The sequence below is a fragment of the Erinaceus europaeus genome, chromosome 12 (genome assembly GCF_950295315.1).
Source record: "Erinaceus europaeus chromosome 12, mEriEur2.1, whole genome shotgun sequence".
In the NCBI taxonomy this organism is placed as follows: Eukaryota; Metazoa; Chordata; class Mammalia; order Eulipotyphla; family Erinaceidae; genus Erinaceus; species Erinaceus europaeus.
In genome coordinates this window covers 32,876,484-32,897,547 of record NC_080173.1, presented here as the reverse complement: position 1 = coordinate 32,897,547, position 21,064 = coordinate 32,876,484, and the positions used below count along the sequence as shown (strand labels likewise).

The window sequence follows — 21,064 nt, the reverse complement described above, 5'->3', positions numbered from 1 at the left end:
TTGGCCGAAGAATGCTGAAATTGCACATGCAAAAGACCTGGTGCTGAAAAGGAAAAAGAAGTGCTTTGTAGTTGATGATGTCAGGTAACTTTATTAGAAGTGTGCTCTAATTTATGACCAACATTCAAATTTGCTGTGAAACGAATAGCCCAGTGAGTTAGCAGTATGGTATGTTAAACATTTTTTTAACATGTTATCCTGCCCCTACCATTAATTTGTGGTTAAACACAGACAAACAGATGAAAGGGTGGAAGGGGAAGATAGAGGACAGGGAAAGAGACACCTGTAGCACTGCTTCACCATTCATTGAAGTGGACCCCACCCACACAGATTGGGATGGGGATTTGAATCCATGTCCTTGAGCATGGTATTGTGTACACTTGATGAGCACTCCCAATATGTCAAGGTTTTTTTGAGCATTGCCTCACTTAAATCTTTACAACAGACTGTTGAAGTAGGTAGTACTCTTCATCTACAGGTGAGAGAAGCCAAGGTTTAGAGACGTATAGATGTTTGTGTAGGAAAACAGGTAGGGGTGGGATTCAGAATTTGAGCTCCTGTCCTCTCATTGCAGAATGCACACTCTCTACGCCAGCACCAATAGTCATTATTACTATCCCCAACCTGTTAGTAAGCAACAGATCAAAAGAAAACACTGTAATATAAGCCTTCAGCCTGCCAACTCTGATGTTTTGATAGTAAATCAGTTTCAAGTTTTAATTGAAAATCAGTTACAAATAATAGTTATTAATCACCTAAAATTTTACAAATTCAATAAAAAATAGCTCTACATGTAAAGATAGCAAAACATCACTATTCTTTTACTATAACGTATTAAACTTATTTGTAATTTTTCTATTTTAACCAGAACACATCTCATCTCTGGATTATGGGTCATGCAGGGGATTGAGTCTGGAATCTTTGGTACCTTAAGCATTAAAGTACTTTATTTATTTTTTAAATTATCTTTATTTGATAGAGATAACCAGAAATTGAGAGGAGGGGGGATGGAGGAGGTGGAGAGAGGGAGAGAGAAAAAGAGACACCTGCAGCCCTGTTTCACCACTTGCAAAACTTTCCCCCTGCAGGTGAGAACTAGGGGCTTGAACCCAGGTCTTGCATGTTGTAAGGTGAACTTAACCAGGTTCGCCACCACCTGGCTCCTGAGAGTCTTTTTGTATAACCATTATGCTATGTCCTCAGCTGATACTCTTGTTTTCTTTTATTGGATCTTTTTTGTTCATCTTTGTGATGCAGGTGTTTTCCACTGTGATTCCACTGTTTTGGGCAGACTTTTTCAGATAGAAAGAGACACTGTATTCCCAGAGCTTCACCCAGTACAGTAATACTCTCATGTGGTGTGCTAGAGCTTTAAACCTGGAGCACACATATTGCAGGGCTGGTATCCTACCTTTTGCATTGTCTTACAGGCCCTTGGATGATTCCTTTCTTTAAATTTTTTTATTAGTGATTTAATAATGATTAGCAAGATTGTAAGATAACGGGTACAATTCCATACAATTCTCACCACTAGAATTCTGTGTCCCATCCTCTCCACTGGAAGCTTCCCTATTCTTTATTCCCCTGGGAGTATGGACCAGATTTTTTTTTTTTTCCCCTCCAGGGTTATTGCTGGGCTTGGTGCCTGCACCATGAATCCACCGCTCCTGGAGGCCATTTTTTCCCCCTTTTGTTGCCCTTGTTGTTGTAGCCTCGTGGTTATTATTATTGCCATTGTTGATGTTGTTCGTTGTTGGATAGGACAGAGAGAAATGGAGAGAGGAGGGGAAGACAGAGAGGGGGAGAGAAAGATAGACACCTGCAGACCTGCCTCACCGCCTGTGAAGCGACTCCCCTGCAGGTGGGGAGCCGGGGGCTCGAACCGGGATCCTTACGCCGGTCCCTGCGCTTTGCGCCACATGCACTTAACCCATTGCACCACCGCCCGACCCCCGGGATCAGATTTTTTTTTGGGAATTGTAGAAAGTAGAAGGTCTGCTTTCTGTAATTGCTTCTCCACTGGATATGAATATTGGTAAGTTGATCCATACCCCTAGCCTGTTTCTGTCTTTCCCTAGTGGGGTAGGGCTTTGTAGAGGTGAGACTTCAGGACATATTGGTGAGATCATCTGCCTGGGGAAATCAGGATGGAATCATGGTAGGATCTGCAACTTGGTGGCTGAAAGATGGTATAAAGTAGGCAATTTCTTGGAATAAACAGGTACCCAAAGGTAGGAATAGAGCAGATTAAATTAGGGGTCATCATGTGGGAAGAAACTAGGAAGTCTATTTTAGGCATGTTTCATGTGGCCCATGGCATTAGTGATTTTTGCCTGAGCCTGATTGCTAACGTGCAGGTGTATTAAAAATATTGTCTGGGAAGATGGTGTGAGAATTGAGAAAAGGCTGGAAAGCTGGATTAGGGCAGAGCTAGCTCCCGAACCAAACATGAGGAAAGTTTATAAATACTATTAGCTGTTTACCCCATCAGTCTGACTAGGGCATATATATGTTCGTATTTAACACAGGAGCCTGTATAACCTCCAAGTCCCTGTCAGTCTGAGTCCATGGTCACAGCTAGGAACACTATAGGCTGCACTCCTTTTAGGACCACTTTTCCTTGAGTGGCAGAGTAGGCAGACCCAGTCTCCCTTTGGAGTGTGGGGCAGTCCCTACTATACTATACTCTATAGTGAGGGCAAGGTCCTGGAGAGGCCCACAAGAAGGCTTATGATAATGTTCCTGATAGAAGTGACCAGTGATGGTAGAGCGGGATCTGTTAGAGGACTAGGCACACTGGATGATTTCTTAATTTTAGTTTAGTTGGAGGTTGCTTTAAGTTTTAAATAGGATGTATATTTATATTTTAAAATAGGGTGTGTATGTATATATATATTAAGTGAAGTATAGCTATATAGTTCCCTATAGCTAGGAAATCATATTTGGATTTTTGCCTCTTTGGATTTAAACTATAGAAATGCTAGCTGTACTAGGTTAGGTGCAGTTATAAAGTTTCTTCCTTTTCTAAAGTTCAGGGATAGAATATAAAAGTGTCTTAGATGTTACCAGTATAGATATGGTAGTTATGCTTGCAGAATAAAGAAAAAGTATGGTTTTGAATTTTTGAGAAAGGCTTGCATAGTAAAAAGTGTTATTATATAACCTAGTATATACAATCCTAAGTATATACTCAAGAGAAATGAAAACATATGCTCACATAAAAACTGGTATGACTGCTCATAGTACACTATTCATAGTATCAAAAATGTAGAAACAACTCAAATGGCTATTAGCTGATTAATGAATAAGTTTCTGTGTAGCAATGGCATATAATTTGGCAACAAAAACAATGAAATACTAATACATCCTGAAACATGAGAAACATCTTCTGTCTCTCTGTTGAAAGAATGAAAAATTGGGGTCTGGGAAACAATTTAGTGGTAGTGGGTATTCGTGAGGCTCTGAGTTTATTCCCTGGCCCCACATAAAACAAAGTTCCCAATCAGAATCTGGGAAAATTACAATTTTAATTTTACTCACCAGGGAATCTTTTACATATTCAGGCACATAGAAAGTGGTAAAATATAGATGGAATGGTGCTGTCTAACTAGAAGAAAGTATTCATTTCGTTGTAATTGACTATCAGGATGTAGCCCAGTGGTAGAATGCATGCTTTGCATCTGTCAGGCCCTTCTTTTGCTCCCTGGCATGCTCTTCCACCAAAGAAAGATAATGTATGAGCATATACATTTCTGGCTTTCAACCAGTATCTGCTATCTAATGCTTGCAGTGTAAAGTACTGGCCAGTAAGTAGTACTGAAAATAGAAGTATCAGTGAATCGTTGTTTCCAGGGAGCTGAGGTAGTGATTTCTTTCTTTTTTTTTTTTAATTTTTTTCTTTTCTTTATTTATTTCCTTTTTGTTGCCCTTTTTTTTATTGTTGTGGTAGTTATTGTTGTTGATGTCATTGTTGTTTGATAGGACAGAGAGAAATGGAGGGAGGAGGGGAAGACAGGGGGGAGAGAAAGATAGACACCTGCTTCACGGCCTGTGAAGTGGTTCCCCTGCAGGTGGGGAGCTGGGGGCTCGAACCGGGATTCTCATCCCTGTCCTTGTGCTTTGCGCCACATGCGCTTAACCCACTGAGCTACCGCCCAACTCCCGGGAGTGATTTATTTCTTCCCCCAGGTTTGGGAACTGAAACTATGGAAGAGATAAAAAGGGACTCAGAGAGAAAGTTGTTTTTAAGCTACTATTTGAAGAGTGAGTAGGGCTTTGCTAACGGGGGTGGGGGGGGTGGGGGGGGGAAGCAGGGCATTCCAGCTTTAGAGAACAGTATGTGTTTAAGGTAAAAAAAAAAAAAAGCCTGAAAAAGGATGATGTATTCTGGGAAATACAAACCTGGAAGTTAACAGAGTCAGGGTATTAATTGTTCACAGTTAACAGTAAATACAGTTGTTGGTACATGTGTAAAATTTCTCAGTTTTCTGCAAAACACTCCAACTCCTCTATCCCCTTCTCATCCTCCTCCACCAACATCATGTACCAGGACCTGTAAGCCTCTGACCCCCACTGAGGTCTTTACTTTGGTGCAATGCACCAAATCATCTGGGGTTTTTAAAATACATTAATTCCTGGGTCAAATTGCCCAGAGATTATGATTTAATACTTATGAATTATTCATATCTTGAAAAATCTGTATACTTTTAATAGCTAAATAGCTATGAAGATTGAATTGGAGTCATGACTAAACTATTTTAATGGAATACAGAGAAGTGAAAATATGTTAATTTAGGCATACATTTGTATTTAGTTGAGTAAAATGACAACTTTGACAGATTTATTTTCCTATTCAGATTGTGATAACAAACTCAATGAAAAAATGAAGAAAAATACATAGAAAATCTTCTGGCAAGATTTGGTTTGTGAAGTTTGTAAATGCCTGTATAGGTATTATCATAGTGAAATTTGCCTTTATAATGAATAGATAACTCATTTTGAAGTGCTGTGATAGTTTTAGTTGCTTTGGGATAAGAATAGTACAGGTATTAGGAAAATTATAAATATTGAAAATCTAATATTGATTTAATGCTAAAGTTTTTATTCCTATTACTGTATGTGATACTTAATGTATGTACTCTTGCTTGAGATGAAATGCTATCAACACTTAGCAGACAAGCATTTCATTTTAGAGAATTTGAGTTATGATTCTTAATTTGTATAAAATTCATACAAAAGATTAGTCATTATAGTCATTAAAAGATTAGTCATTATACTTGTCAAAGGCATGCCATAGTTTTCTGATACTTTAAAGGAATGAGTATTTTAGAAAATGATTTTTTAAAATGACATTAACACCTTTTATACCCAGATCATTTTGGGTAGAAAAATTTCTAATGCACAGACCTTTGTAAGGATCCAAGTTCAAGCCCCTGGCTCCCCACCTGCAGGGGGGTTACTTCACAAGTGGTGAAGCAGGTCTACGGGTGTTTATTTTTCTCTCTCCCTCTCTGTCTTCCTCTCCTCTCTTGATTTCTTTCTGTCCTATCCAACAACAACAATGGCAACAATAATAACAAGGGTAACAAAATGGGAAAAATGGCCTCCAGGAGCAGTGGATTCATAGTGCAGGTACTGAGCCCCAGCAATAACCCTGGAGGCAGAAAATGAGAAAGAAAAAGAAAAATTTCTGAAGTCATTATATACTGATATATATTCTCATACCATAAACATAGTAAAAGACCTGATCTTTTCTTAATGACTTGGTTGTTACTTAATGAGTTGTATACTTGATGGCAGTAGAGGCTACATTTTTTTTTTTCCTTTTCCCCAATGCGGGGTGACTATCATGTTTTAAAACTACCAAGTTAGAGTTGGCAAAATAGCTCACATGGATAGTGTGCCTGCTTTGTCTTGTTCACAACCCAGGTTCTAGCCAAGCCTCCACAGGTTTGGGGAAGCTTAGGTAGTGTCTTTCTCTTTCCTTCTTCAGGTTGCACAAGTGATGTGGGAGATCAGACTCAGGGCCTCATTCTTGAGAGTCCAACACTTTATACACTACACCACCTCCTGGCTTCCTTCCTTCCTTCCTTCCTTCCTTCCTTCCTTCCTTCCTTCCTTCCTTCCTTCCTTCCTTCCTTCCGCTTCCAGGATTATCACTGGGGCTCGGTGCCTGCACTAGGAATCCACTGCTCCTGGAGGCTATTTTTCCCCTTTTTGTTTATTGTCTTTGTTTTCATTATTATTGTTGTTATTGCTGTCATTGTTGTTGGATAGGACAGAGAGAAATTGAGAGAGGAGGAGAAGACGGGGAGAGAAAGACACCTGCAGACCTGCTTCACCACCTGTGAAGCGACCCTTCTACAGGTGGGGAGCTGGGTCTCAGAACTGGGATCCTTACGCTGGGCTTCTCACCATGTGCGCTTAACCCACTGAGCTAGCACCCAGCCCCTGCTGTCTTTATTTTTCTCTGAAAAGACTTTCCTGGTGATGTGAAACCTCAGTAGGAACAACAACAATGAATTACTGATATATGCATTTTTTGTAATGTGGATATATATGTTTTTTGGAGCAGGTCATTCCTATAGGAAGTGTTCAGAAATGAAATAACTAAGCATATGTAAATATGAATCTTTGAGAAGTCATATGAATTTTACAGTGATCAAATTGGACATCTGCTTTTACATTTCTTTTCTGGTTATCAAGTAAGTTATAAGTAAAGGAGTACTGTTAAAATCTTTGATAAATACATTACTGAACCCATTAGAGAAATATTTCAGATTAGTAGGTAATAAATAAGATTGCTTTGGGTTTTCTCTACCATGTAAGTTACTTTTGTACAGCATTTTACAAAATTTCAGGGATCCTTTTGTAGTTCATAAGCATGACAATTGGTTTGTCACACAGCTGCGTGAGATGTGCCACCCATAAAACTTGTTTATCTGTCTGACATGAAAAAAAAATTTCAGTAACTATAGCTTCATTTATAGGAAAATATTTGATGGGTTATAGTTTTTTCAGTAAACATTTATTAGTCTCCTGACAGGTGCTAGAGGTAGACAGATGTCTGGCAATTTTGAAATCACAAGTTTATTTGAATAAAACAAAAAGAAGTCACTAAGTATAGTACTACATATATATATACCAGAACACTGCTCAGCTCTGGCTTGAGAGTCTGCTTGCATAACCATTATGCTATCTCCCCCACCATTGTTTTTTTTTTTTTTTTTAAGTACAATATTTTTTTTGTAGTTGCATATACCTGTATGTTATGATATAATGGAAGAATACCACCTAATTCAGTAATAAATAATTCCAATGCCTCAGTGCCTAATAGTAACAAAGATTTGCTTCTTGATTGTGTTTCATATTTAGGTAGATAACAGTTCTATTCAGTTTTTATTTCTGGAGTCCAGGCTGAAGGTACAGTTCCAATCTGGGATATACTCTGGTGGTAGAAAGAAAAGTGCTATGTAAAATCAGGAAATTGTATTTAAAAAGCTTCTGCTCAGAGATGGCATCTGTCATTTTCATTCACATTCCATTGGCTAAAGCAAGTGACATGACCAAGTGTGATGAAATTGCACAGGGAAATGTAATTAATATTCACATAGGGAAAGCAGTGTAATAATTGAATACAATCATGATACATTTTGCTGTACTCAGTAGCACATACAAGCAAAAATTACATAACTTTGGGAGCTCTCAAATAATGTATATTAGGAGACAGAAAGTTGCTTTCTAGCCCCTTGTGAACATTCTAATACTCATAAGGTAAATGGCTTTTTTCTTTCTAAGAGATGAAAAAATTAAGTCACATTTTTAAAAACATTTAAATATTTATGTATTAATTTGGTTAGAGACAGAAGTTGAGAGAGGAAGGGAAGTAGAGAGGGAGAGAAGGAGAGAGGAAAAGGGAGAGAGACAGAGACAGAAAAATATACCGGTAGCCCAGATTAACCACTTGTGAAGCCTCTCCCCCTGGAAGTGTAGACGGGGGCTTGAACCTGGGTCCTTGTAACATGTGCACTCAACGAAGTGAACCACCACTTGGCCCCTTTTGAAGACGTTTTATTCTTATTTACTTTATGAGGTAAGCTGGGAGGGAGGGAGCAAGAATTTTACTCTGGTATGTATGACTCTGGGGATCAAACCTAGGCAACATTCATCAAGTCTTGTGATCTACCTAAGTGCCACTCCTTGACTGCTGTAGTATTGTTCTGTTTATGGGAGACTACTATATTGTTGATACACTGTTTGCTATCATTTGTTGACTGACACCTAACAGTGAGTTATGGGGTTTAGTCATAAATACTGTTTGCTTGTATGTGTGTACATGTGTTTACAATATGTCTTTTATTTTTATTTTTTAAATTTCTTTTTTATATATTTATTTATTCCCTTTTTTTGTTGCCCTTTTTGCTGTTGTTGTAGTTACTGATGTCGTCGTTGTTGGATAGGACAGAGAGAAATGGAGAGAGGAGGAGGAAGACAGAGGGGGGAGAGAAAGATAGACACCTGTATACCTGCTTCATTGCTTGTGAAGCAAATTCCCTGCAGGTGGGGAGCCGGGGGCTCGAATGGGGATCCTTACTCTTTGCGCCACATGTGCTTAACCTGCTCCGCTACCGCCCTACTCCTTACAATATATCTTCTATCTACTTTATCATACCTATTCATTTGCTTTGGTTTGAACTATATCTACATCAGTTATATTTTCACATAAAACACCAAAAATGGATTAATTCATAGGGCTGAACATCAGCACATTTAAAATAGTGACAAATTAAATAACATTTTCGTACTAAGTAGCTCTTTATTATTTGCTGTGCAGCATGCTTGATAACTGACAGAGACAAGGGTAAAGGTTAACACCCTGCTTTTAGGGATATTTACACAGATAATTACAGTGCAGTGAAATACTTGCTAAGAGATGCAAATTCAAACAAATTGCATTAAAACTGTTGAGGATGGTAGCCTGGGAGGTGGCACAGTGCATAGAACCCTAAACTTGTATGCATGAAGTTCTGAGTTTGCTAGTATCACATATGCCAGAGTGATGCTCTGGTTCTCTTGCTCTCATAAATAAAGACATCTTAAAAAAAAAAATACTGGGAGTCGGGCGGTAGCGCAGTGGGTTAAGCACACGTGGCGCAAAGCGCAAGGACCAGCGTAAGGATCATGGTTCAAGCCCCCGGCTCCCCACCTGCAGGGGAGTCGCTTCACAGGCGGTGAAGCAGGTCTGCAGGTGTCTGTCTTTCTCTCCCCCTCTCTGTCTTCCCCTCCTCTCTCCATTTCTCTCTGTCCTAACAATGACATCAATAACAACAACAATAACTACAACAACAATAAAAAAGACAACAAGGGCAACAAAAGGGGAAATAAATAAATAAAATTAAATTAAAAAAAATAAAAAAAATACTGCTGGTGGAATGACCAATTGGTGAGGCAGGAATTAGTGGCATTTCAAACAAGTCATATTTTTGGGAGGCTGTTGGGCCTTGCACATGCTGTATCCTATCACTACCCTGGCTGCACCCCTCTTACCCCATTATTTTATTTATTTATGTTTAAAAATTTATTTTCCCTTTTTGTTGCCCTTTCTGTCATGTGTGCTTAACCTGCTGTGCCACCGCCTGGCTTCCACTCCATTCTTATTAATGCAATTTTATGCAAAGAAAGTCTGAGAGAGGGGAGTTGTACGGTAGCGCAGCGGGTTAAGCAAACGTAGCGCAAAGTGCAAGAACTGGCATGAGGATCCTGGTTCAAGCCCCCCGCAGGGTGTTTCCTTTACCCTTGTGTCTCTGTCAGGTATCAAGCATGCCGCACAGCAAATAATAAAGAGCTACACAATACGTAAATGTTATTTAATTTGTCACTATTTTAAATGTGCTGATGTTCAGCCCTATGAATTAATCCATTTTTGGTGTTTTATGTGAAAATATAACTGATGTAGATGTAGTTCAAACCAAAGCAAATGAATAGGTATGATAAAGTAGATAGAAGATATATTGTAGAGGAGTCGCTTCACAGGCTGTGAAGCAGGTCTGCAGGTGTCGGTTTTTCTCTCCCCTTCTCTGTCTTCCCCTTCTCTCTCCATTTCTCTTTGTCCTATCCAACAGCAATGACATCAGTAACAATAATAACTACAACAATAAAACAAGGACATCAAAAGGGAATAATAAATAAATATTTAAAAAAAAGAAAGTCTAAGAAAGGAGAGACATCACAGTACTGCTTCACCAATCATGGAGCTCCTACACTGTTGTGACACTCCACTATGGTACTTGTACTTAAATTCCTAATTTCAGGAATGGTATGGTATGGTATGGTATGGTATGGTATGGTATGGTATGGTATGGTATGGTATGGTATGGTATGGTATGGTATGGTATGGTGTTGTATGGTATGTGCATACTGTGTAACGAATCTCCCAGCCTTGAAACAGATCAATAAAGAAGAACAGAATTGGTTATGGAGATAATGTCATATCAGTCCCCAGCACCACCATAAGCCAGAGCTGAGCAGTACTCTGTTAAACAAACAAACAAAAAAAACAAAGCAGGATTTTAGCATGTAAGTGAAGGGAAGTTTGTTTCAGGAGCACATTAACAATAGCACGAGTGACAGAAATGTAGAGTAAAAATGGAAAATGGTTGGTTTGAGAAACTTCTTTCTTTTTTTTTTAAATTTTTAAATTTTTAAAAAATTTATTCCCTTTTGTTGTCCTTGTTGTTTTATTGTAGTTATTATTGTTGTTGTTATTGATGTCGTTGTTGTTGGATAGGACAGAGAGAAATGGAGAGAGATGAGGAAGACAGAGGGGGAGAGAAAGACACCTGCAGACCCACTTGACTGCCTGTGAAACGACTCCGGGGCAGGTTGGGAGCCAGGGGCTTGAACCGGGATCCTTACACTAGTCCTTGCACTTTGTGCTGCCTTTGCTTAACCCGCTGCACTACTGCCCGACTCCCTCTCTCTCTCTCTCTCTTTTATTATTGGATAGAGACAGAAATTGAGAGGAGAGGGAGAGAGACAGATATTTGCATCTCTACTTCACCACTCGGGAGTCTTTGTCCCTGCAGGTAAGGACCAGGGCCTTGAATCTGGGCCCTTGTGCTCTGCAGTGTGTGCACCATCATTTGGTCCTTGGTTTGAGAAGCTTTTATATTGACTTTATGTAACATCATATGCAGGAGTGGTCTAAAGATGAGGAGGAATAGGTAGTTCAGAACCAAGATATGAAGAATTTTAATGTCCAAGATATGAAGAATTTTAATGTCATGCTGCTTTTTTCTTTTAAGACAGGTGGGAAGGAATTCTGAAAGATTTAAAGTAATAAAATCATAGTTAGACTTTTTATTTTTTGAGCAGCAGTATTGATGATAGTGTGGAAGACATTGCAATTGTGTTGTAAGGAAGCCCAGTAAAAATTATATTGTAGAAAGAACAGTTAGAAAGAAGTACCTATAACCAAATCATTTGGATGGAGACAGACTTAGCGGTCATCAGCCAGTATAGTAAAGGCTTAAAAAGTACTTCCCCAAGGAAATTTATACATTTCTAGAAAAATTGAGGCAAGGGAACAACACTGTAGATGATCAGCATTTGAATAACTGGCAGGAAAAAAGAAAGCAAGTTAGGAAGAAGAGCCAGAGAAGTAGGAGGACAAAGAATGATTCAATTATTAATGAGTTGCAAGAGAGAATAGTTTTTGAGAAAGTAATTGGTATTAGTACTTAAAAGTCACTTTTTAAAAAAAAGATTATTTGTATTGGATATAGACAGCACAACACCAGAGTTTCTCCTTCAGTGCTAGCCACAAATAAATCTAAAAAAGAAAAGGTAGCTATCTTATCTGACACTAAGATAGCTCAGCTCAGTAGGTAAGAGTATGGACTTGTCATGTATGTGCCTAAGTTTGAATCCTAGCACTATAGGAGAAACTCTGGTGTTGTGGTGTCTCTCCAACTGAATGATTAAACAAAGACTTTAGTTCCTGGAATGGGGGGTATACATATGTATGTATATATATATGTAAATACATACATACACACATACATACATATATATGTATATGCATGCATGTATAAAATGAATGTTAGATTTAAAAAACTTATTTTGAGCAGAGAGATAAGGGAAGTTTTTTTTTTTTTTTTTGAGAGTGACTTGTGTAATTTGGCTTGGTGTAACATGATGGTAGCATTCTTTAAGAGAAAGTACCATTTTATTTAGCATGCTTTATAGGTTTGAGCCACCTTAGTTATACTTGCACAATGTTTTCTAGTGTAAAGCATGTATGTCAAAACCCAGAATCTGCACTGTCACTTCCTTATTGTAAATCCAGCTCTGCTACTAAGATAAAATGCTGAAGAGTATATATATCTCAGGATCTTGAAAAAAGTTTTGAGAACTGAAAGAAAGAGGTATGATTAGTTTTCTAAGTTTCTAATTATTTGAAAGTTCATTTAAATATTTTTACTAGTCTTCAGAAAACTGCCAAATGAGCTCATATATCAACAAAAATTGCAAATAATTGCTTCAGTGTTTTGGCAGTGCATTTAAGTTTTTTGATTAAGTAGTGAAAATTTTTAACTTTAATGAGCAATAGATATCTCATATTTAACCAGTTATAGACTTTACTGTTGAAACTGATTTATATTATGAAGTAACTGTTTTACTAGTGGAATGCAAAGTAATGTTTCTTACTTTCTTTTTTTTTTGCCTCTAGGAGGGTTTTTGTTGCCCTTGGTGTTTTTTTTTTTTTTTAATTATCATTGTTGTGATTATTATTGTTGTTATCAATGTCGTTGTTGGATAGGACAGAGAGAAATGGAGAGAGGAGGGGGGAAGATAGGGGGGAGAGAAAGATAGACACCTGCATACCTGCTTCACCACTTGTGAAGTGACTCCCCTGCAGGTGGGGAGCCAGGGACTCCAACCAGGATCCTTACACTGGTCCCTTATGCTTTGTGCCATGTGCTCTTAACCCTCTGCGCTACTGCCCGACCCCCCCCCCCCCACTTTTTTTTTTTTCAGCCAGAGCACACTGCTCAGCTCTGGTTTATGGTGGTGCGGATGGGAGGGGGGGAGTTGGGGAATTGATCCTTGGACTTTGGAGCCTCAGCATGAGAGTTTCTTTGCATAACCATTATACTATCTACCATCCCCACCCCTGCAAATCAATGTTTCATCTCAAATTTGCTTGATATTTTAGATTCAAATAAAGTCCATAGTATAGGTAAATCTAAAATAGTTTTAAAATGAGATTAAATATACCAGGATGCTATATAGTGACCTGTCTTCTTAAAGAAAATTGTTTGAATGTGAACTATAATTTCAGTGGCATCTCTGTTTCCTGCAGATATATTGTTTATAAAGAAAAATGAGGTGAAATGAGCTGATGACATCATTATTTTAACAATATAATTTATTTAAAGAACACATTTTTGTAATAACTACATTGATTACATGCTTATGTGTCTACGCCAGCAAAATATAATAACTCTCTTGGATAGTCTTCTGTTTTGTCATGTACAGTACTCTGGTTTGATCCTTGCCCCCATTGTACTGGAGGAAGCTTTGGTGTTGTGGTATCCTTTCATCTCTCTTTAAAAAAAAAAATTATTTATTGGATAGAGACAGAAAAATTGAGGGGGAGGTAGAGAGGGTGAGAGACAGAAAGACACCTGCAGCTCTACTTCACTACTCTTGAAGCTTTCCTTCTGCAGGTAGGGACTAGAGTCTTGAACCTGAGTCCTTGTGCACTGCAGTGGGTGTGCTTAACCAGGTCCGCCACCACCTGCTCTCTCTTTCTCCCTCTCTAGCTCTGTATCTCTCTGTCTGTTTGATTGAGTTGGCCTGGAGCTGTAATACATGCCAGAAACTCCAGGAGTCCTAGGTTCAGTTTTTGACACCACCATATACGAGAATCAACGTTTCATACAATAATTTTTAATGGAAAGAAAATACAATGACATGTCAAAACAGATGGACAATTTCTAACACTGACTAACTCACAGATTTACAAGGAGGGTAAATAGAACGTATGAGCTATGACAAACAATGACAAAACTTTATTTTATTTATTTGTATTACAGTTGTTTATTTATTATTGGATAGAGACAGAGAAATTGAGAGAGGTGGGGGAGAAATTGAGAGGGAAAGAGACAGAGAGACGCCTGCAGAACTGCTTTACCACTCGTGAAGCTTTCCTCCTTTGGGTGGGGACCAAGGGCTTGAACCTGGGTCCTTGTGCACTGTAATGTGTACACTTAACCAGGTACACCACTACCTGGCCCCCAACAAAACAATTTAAATGTGACCTCCTTTGTGAGATTTTTTTTGGCCTCCAGGGTAATTGCTGGGGCTCTGTGCCTGCATTACAAATCCACTGCTGCTAGAGGCTATTTTTTTTCATTTTTGTTGCCTTTCTTCTTCTTCTTGTTGCTGGATAGGACAGAGAGAAGTTGAGAGACGAGGGAAAGATGGGGGGGGAGGTAGACACCTGCAGAACTGCTTCACTATTTGTGAAGCGATCCCCCTGCAGGTGGGGAGCCAGGGGTTCAAACCAGGGTCCTTATGCCAGTCCTTGCGCTTTGTGACATGTGCGCTTACCCCACTCTCTACTGTCCCCCCGTGAGATTTTTTTTTTAAAATATGACTTTTTGTTTTATTTGCATTGATGCTATTACTTATAACAGGTATAGAAAAAATTTTCCCCTTGACTATTGTACTGAACTGAATTCTTTTAAGGTGGGGGGATTTTTAAAAAAAGTTTTTATTTTATTTTATTTTATTTATTAATGAGAAAGTTAGGAGAGATAAATAACCAGATATCACTCTAGTACATGTGCTACTGGGGATTGAACTCAGGATTTCATATTTGAGAATCTAATGCTTTATCCACTGTGCCACTTCCCAGACTGCAAGGTGGAGGATTTTTTAAAATACTTTTAAATTTGTTATTAACATTATACTACAAGATTGTAAGACTATATACAATGTACACTTCTGCACCACCAAAGTTCTATATCCCCATCCTTCCAAAGGTAACCACTATAGTTCTCACAAGTCTTGTGGTTGGTTTTTTTTTTTTTTTGCGGGGGGGGCAAGTTTGTGTGAATCAGAACTCTAGTTTCCACATATGAATGAAACCATCTGGTCTTTCATCTCTTACTTATCTTGCTAAACACAGTCACCTCCAGTTGTATTCATTTTGTCCCAGAGGAAACAATACCATTTTCTTTGATTGCATAGTATTCCATGGAATATATATCCCATAACTTCTTTAGCCACTCATCTGTTCTTCTTCTAGCATTTGCCCTTCTTCCGTAGCCAGTCAACAGTGTCAGGTTGAGCCTGATGTAAAGTTTCGAGACCTCCTTTGAATCTGGAGAGGTGGCAGTCGTTGACTATGTGGGTCATAGTCTGTCTGTAGCCGCAGGGGCAGTTTGGGTCGCTCATCTGTTGATGGGCATTTAGGCTGCTTCCACTCTTGTGGTTATTATGAATAAAACAACTATGAACATAGGGGTGCATATGTCCCTTGTAAGCACTAGCTTGAGTGTCCATTGGATTAATGCCTGGGGGTGGTATTGTTAGATCAGTTTGCACTAAGTTGGGGGATTTTTACCTCAATTCTGTTACTATTATTTTAACTTTAGTTTATCTGCACCATGATGCATGATGAGTTGTAAGAATATTTAGTTTTATCTTATTTTTTTGAAATATTTAATTTATTTATTAATGAGAGGGATAGGAGAGGGAGAGAGAGAGAGAGAGAGAGAGAGAGAGAGAGAGAGGGAGAAAGAACCAGACATCACTCTGGTACATGTGCTGCTGGGTATTGAACTCAGGACCTCATGCTTGAGAGACCAACATTTTATCCACTGCGCCACCTCTTGGACCACTTTATTTTATTTTTTTAAAGATTTGTTTATTTATGAGAGGAGAGAACCAGAGCATCAGACTGGCATATGCAACACTGGTGGTTGAACTTAGCACCCCATGCTAGAGAGTCCAGTGCTTCATCTACTGTGCCACCTCCCAGCCTTAAGTTATTCTTTCACCATTTAAATACAGTTAACTTTTTTTTGCTTCCAGGTTTATCACTGGTGCTCCGTGCCTGTACTACAAATCCACTCACTGCTCCTGGTGGCCATTTTTCCCCCATTTGGTAGGACAGTGATAAATTGAGAGAGGAGGGGAAGATAGGGAGAGAGAAAGACAGACACCTGCAGACCTTCTTTACCAGTTGTGAAGCAAACACCCCACACCACCATCCCCTGTAGCCTGGGTCCTGAACTGGGATCCTTACCTGGGTTCTTATGCTTTGTACTACTGTGCACTTAACCTGGTGTGCCACCACCTGGCCCCTTAACTCTTTAGAAGTGTGTGGACTCATTTATATCTATCCTTATGTTGACAATATAAAAAGTAAAGGAAATTTTCAAGATGTTTAAATATTTAGCAATACAAGCACACTTTGCAGGTTCCTTAGTATGATTATTTTGAAAATTTTATTTTTTTTTCCTGAAACTGGTTTTACTTAAAAATTATTTACTTTGTTTATGTGTGTATATGAGAGAGAGGAAGAGAAACAGATAGATCAACTGAAGCTCTGCTTCTCTCTGGGTTATATGATGCTTGGAATGAAACGTAGGCTTCATGTTTGTAAATTCTGTGTTCTACCTGCACAATCCCTGAAACTCTAGTTTCAGATCTCAGGCATCTGTGATTTTAAAAATTTATTTAATTTATTTTAAGTATTTTCATTTTATTTTTAATGTGAAATTGAGGTTTCACATCCAGAGCTGTAGAATTCCCTAATTCTTTTTTTTTTTTTTAGGAAAGATTTTATTTATTTATTAATGAGAAATATAGGAGAGAGAGAGAGAGAGAGAGAGAGAGAGAGAAAGAACCAGACATCACTCTGGTACATGTGCTGCTGGGAATTGAACTCAGGACCTCATGCTTGAGAGTCTAGTGCCTTAGCCACTGTGCCACCTCCTGGACCACGGAATTCCCTAATTCTGATCTGAATTAGTAAAATACATGCACAATATTTTATAGTTTGAAAGTATTATTGATTCAGTTAGTCATTATTATTTGAACACATTTTTAGCTAATGAACACAGCTCTAGTTAAACAAAGCAAAGCTTCTGTCCTTATAGAGCCAAGATTTTAGTGTATAGTATGCCATTATCTTCCCTTTTTCTTTCTTTCTTTTTTTTTTATAAATTTTTAAAATAATTTTTTATATTTATTTATTTTCCCTTTTGTTGCCCTTGTTGTTTTTCATTGATATTGTAGTTGTTGTAGTTATTATTGTTGTTGTTGGATAGGACAGAGAGAATAGAGAGACGAGGGGAAGACAGAGAGGGGGAGAGAAAGATAGACACCTGCAGACCTGCTTCACTGCCAGTGAAGTGACTCCCCTGCAGGTGGGGAGCCAGGGGCTCGAACCGGGATCCTTATGCAGGTTCTGTGCTTTGTGCCACATGTGCTTAACCCACTGTGCTACCACCTGACTGACTCCCTCTTTCTCTTTCTTTCTTTCTTTCTTTCTTTCTTTCTCTCTCTCTCTCTCTCTCTCTCTCTCTGTCTCTCTTTCTTTCTTTCTCCCTTCCTTTCTTCCTTCCTTCCCTTTTTGTTGCCCTTGTTTTTATTTTTTATTGTTGTTGTAGTTATTATTGTTGTTGATGTCGTCGTTGTTGGATAGGACAGAGAGAAAGGGAGAGAGGAGGGCAAGACAGAGGGGGGAGAAAAAGACACCTGCAGACCTGTTTCATCGCTTGTGAAACTCACCTGCAGGTGGGGAGCTGGAGGCTCTAACCGGGATCCATACCAGTCCTTGAGCTTAGCACCACGTGTGCTACTGGCCGACTCCCTCTTTTTTTTTTTTTTTGCCTCCAGGGTTATTGCTGGGGCTCAGTGCCTGCACCATGAATCCACTGCTCCTGGAGGCCATTTTACCCCCATTTTGTTGCCCTTGTTGTTGTAGCCTTGTTGTGGTTATTATTGTTGTTGATGTTGATGCCATTCGTTGTTGGATAGGACAGAGAGAAATCGAGAGAGGGGGAGAGAAAGATAGACACCTGTTGACTTGCTTCATCACCTGTGAAGGGATTCCTCTGCAGATGGGGAGCTGGAGGCTTGAACCGGGATTCTTCCGCTGGTCCTTGTGCTTTGCTTCACGTGCGCTTAACCCACTGCGCTACCGCCCGATGCCCGCCATTATCTTTCTTTTTTAACTTTCTTTTGAGGGCAAATGAAGTAAGCTGTAGCATAGTGCGGTTTATCTATAATTCTTCATTTTCTTTACAAAGGCAATACTATCATATAAACCCCAAATGTCGTACTTAAACTCAAGCTATGCCTTTAATTATTAGTTTCCTGTACTTGCTGGATTCTGTCTATATCTCCTTCAAGTTTTATAATTTTAGATCATAGATGTATCTTTTCTTAAAGTCATCAGAGAACCTTTTTAGGTGAGTTACTGAATGATTTAGTTTTGGTAGTTTTTCTCTGTATTTCCTGTACTTGGGAACGCACTTTTCTGTCTTCCTCAGTATGAATTTTAATAAAACTTCACACTTTATGCATGGCATTGTACTCTTAATTTTTTGACAGTTTTGACATCTACATCTTTATTTCTATTGTTTATGGTTTTCATAACGATTTAACCTTTATACTTTGGATTTCCTCTCCCCCATTCTTTTTCAAAATTCACAGTCTTAAATGATTACTTCTACATACTTTATTTCAAAGTTTGTATTCTTACCATGAATTTATTAATTATTTTACACTGATCATAAAATTTTTATTGTGTACATTCTAGTAGTATCTAGTATTTTCACAACGTCGTGAAGCCGTTATCACTGTTTAATTCTAGGACATTTTCATTTTCATTGTTTCACAAAGAAAATTTCATAGTCATTAGCATTATTCTTTCAGTTCCTAGTGATCAATCTATTTTCTTTCTCTGTAGATTCACCTGCTTATCTGGACAGTTTATTTAAATGGAATTATATAACATATGCCCTTTTATGTCTGACTTCACTAGAATAGTATTTCTTTTTTTTGTCTTCAGGGTTATCACTGGGGCTCTGTGCATGCACCATGAATCCACTGCTCCTGGAGGATATTTTTTGCTCTTTGTTGCCATGGTTGTTTATTTTTGTTATTATTATGATTATTGCTGTTGCTGTCGTTGTTGTTGATAGGACAGAGAGAAATTGAGAGAGGAGAGGAAGACAGAGGGGGAGAGAAAGATAGACACCTGCAGACCTGCTTCACCACCTGTAAAGTGACCCCCCTGCAGGTGGGGAGTTGGGGGCTCAAACCGGGATCCTTTCTACAGTCCTTGTGCTTTGTGCCATGTGTGCTTAATCTGTTGCACTACCTCCTGGCCCCCCAGAATAGTATTTTTATGGGCTTAAGATTGCTCACCAGGCAAGGTACTTGCATTGCCATACTTGAGACTCAGATTTGAACCCTTGGTACCACATGAAAGGTACTACTATAGCAGTAGAGGAAGCTTCAGCACTGTACTGTCTCTCCTCTCTGTCTCTTTCTGACTGAAAAATGTGGGCCAGAGCAGTGAGATTACACATTTTGCGAGGCCCTAGTTTCACCAAAAATAAAACAAAACAAAAAGAATACTGACTTCTAGATTAACCCATATTGTAGCATTTATCACTACTTCAGGTCTTATTGCTAACTATTTCATTGTAGGAATGTAGATCTTTTGTATATCACTTAATGAGCATTTGTGCGTTTCTGCCTTTTTGGTTAGCATGAATAATGTTATGAATATACATGTACAAGTTTTGTATCAGTGGGCATATGGTATTTTCTCAGTTCTCTTGATTAATTAAATAACTAGGAGTAGTGTGTTGGCTCTCCTGATAACATCATAGTTATCATGCCCCCCTCTTTTATTTCTAATTTATTTGTTAGGACAAAGAGAAATTGAGACAGGGAGAGAGAGATAGAGGAGAGAAAGAGAGAGACACCTGCAGGTCTGCTTTACTGCTTGTGAAGCTTCCCTCTTTCGGGTGGTGAGTGGGGACTTGAACCCTGGGTTTTGTGCTTGGTAATGTGTGTGTATAATTGTTTGTATCCCCCCAATCCCCCTACCATACTTACCATTTTGAGGAGCCATTAAACTGCTTTCCAAAGTGATTATATTTTTTTACATTCACACTAGTGGAATGTGAAAGTTCAATGTCTTCACTTCCTGTTCTGTACTTGTTACTATCTTTCTTTTTTATTATAATGATTTAATGAGTATGAAACTTTAACTTATTATGCACTTTATTTCCATTTCATTAGTAGCCAACTGTGTTTGAGCACTTTTTCAAGAACTTACTACTTGTGTATTTTTTTTATATTTATTTTCCCTTTTGTTGCCCTTGTTGTTTTTCATTGTTGTTGTAGTTATTGTTGTTATTGATGTCATTGTTGTTAGATAGGACAGAGAGAAATGGAGAGAGGAGGGAAAGACAGAGGGGGAGAGAAAGACAGACACCTGCAGACCTGCTTCACTGCCTGTGAAGTGAAGTGACTTCCCTGTAGGTGGGGAGCCAGGGGCTCAAATTGGGATCCTCACGCTGGTCCTTGTGCTTTGTGCCAAGTGCGCTTAACCCGCTGTGCTACCACCCGACTCCCACTACTTGTGTATTTTATGAGAACTCTGTTCACATCTTTTCTCCACTTTTAAAATTGGAATCTTTATTTATTTATTTATTTACTTGACTTTAGTTGTTGGGGCTTGGTGCTGGCACTATGACCTACCTCTTCTGGTAGCCTCCCCCCCCTTTTCTTTTCATTTGATAGGACAGAGAGAAATTGAGAGGGGAGGAAGAGACAGAAAGGGAGAGAGAAAGATAGATACCTACAAGTCTACTTCACTGTTCATGAAGCGTTCCCCCTGCAGGTGGGGAGTGGGGGCTTGAACCTGAGTCCTTGCTTGTATCCTTGCTCTTAGTACTATGTGTACTTAACTGGGCATGCCACTTCCCAGCCCCCAAATTTTTATCTCTTTATTGTTGCATTGTAT

The 21,064-nt window shown here is 38.8% G+C and overlaps 1 protein-coding gene and 1 pseudogene across 36 annotated transcripts in view; both read left to right on the top strand.

Annotated features, from left to right (window-relative positions):
* The window catches only part of SLMAP (sarcolemma associated protein), a 148,472-nt gene that overhangs the window by 11,624 nt on the left and 115,784 nt on the right, over nucleotides 1–21,064 (top strand). The window lies entirely within an intron of this gene.
* On the top strand, nucleotides 6,863–6,951 carry LOC132542360 (small nucleolar RNA U13; annotated as a pseudogene).